This window comes from Suncus etruscus, chromosome 1 (genome assembly GCF_024139225.1).
Source record: "Suncus etruscus isolate mSunEtr1 chromosome 1, mSunEtr1.pri.cur, whole genome shotgun sequence".
Taxonomy (NCBI): domain Eukaryota; kingdom Metazoa; phylum Chordata; class Mammalia; order Eulipotyphla; family Soricidae; genus Suncus; species Suncus etruscus.
The window spans coordinates 86,937,925-86,938,789 of NC_064848.1; the positions used below are offsets into that span (position 1 = coordinate 86,937,925).

Here is an 865-nt window from a genome sequence, read left to right on the forward strand (position 1 = left end):
TGGTCTTTGCACTGATCCTAGGATGGCACCTAGGATAGCGTCTTTCTTTGTGTTTCCAGAAGCCCCATTCCATTGCAATTGTCTCTGTCAGACTTTTGGAACTGGGGATCATGGTTATTGTGCAGGTTGTAGTTCAAACCCTAGACTAGGGATTTATTTTATTGGTCCCAAGATATATACAGTGACTGTGATTTTTTAATTGTGATCTACATTGAGAGCAGGAAGAGTTGCTCCTCCAAGAGCAACTGACTGGGGTGCAGTGATTAATAGGACAGCTAGAGGGAGACAGAGCACCTCCTCTGTGTCTCATAAAAGCTGAACAGAGAACTGAGCAGTGGAAAGTAGCGATGACACCCGGCACCTGGATGAGATGCTACACTTGGTAATTTAGCTCCTCTGTGCCCTGAAAGACAAATAAGGACAAGCAGAGGATTGATGCCTGGCAGCTGGATGGAATGTGGCAGTAAAGGTGGGAGGCACAGATCACTCGTCTCTGAAGCTGGAGTAAGTTTCAGCATGGTGTATACCTATGTATAAGACGATCCCAACTTTTAAGAAGTGCTCGCTTCGGCAGCACATATACTAAAATTGGAACGATACAGAGAAGATTAGCATGGCCCCTGCGCAAGGATGACACGCAAATTCGTGAAGCGTTCCATATTTAAAAAAAAAAAAAAAGAAAGAAATTTTTCATGGGTTAAAAGTCATCTTATATGCCAGAAAGTACAGTATTCACCTAATACCCATTAGATAAGGGAGATCTTAATAAGAGAAAAACCATCTAATCCCATTAAAAATGAGAAGAAATGAACAGTCACTTCCTCAAAGAAGAAATACAAATGGCAAAAGGGCATATGATAAAATG

General features: G+C 41.7%; 1 non-coding gene across 1 annotated transcript; it reads left to right on the plus strand.

Moving 5' to 3' along the window:
- The first annotated feature begins 558 nt into the window (after positions 1–558).
- Positions 559–665, plus strand: LOC125996288 (U6 spliceosomal RNA). Its single transcript, XR_007491243.1, has one exon. It is a non-coding gene; the product is annotated as a U6 spliceosomal RNA (small nuclear RNA).
- Positions 666–865: the final 200 nt, after the last annotated feature.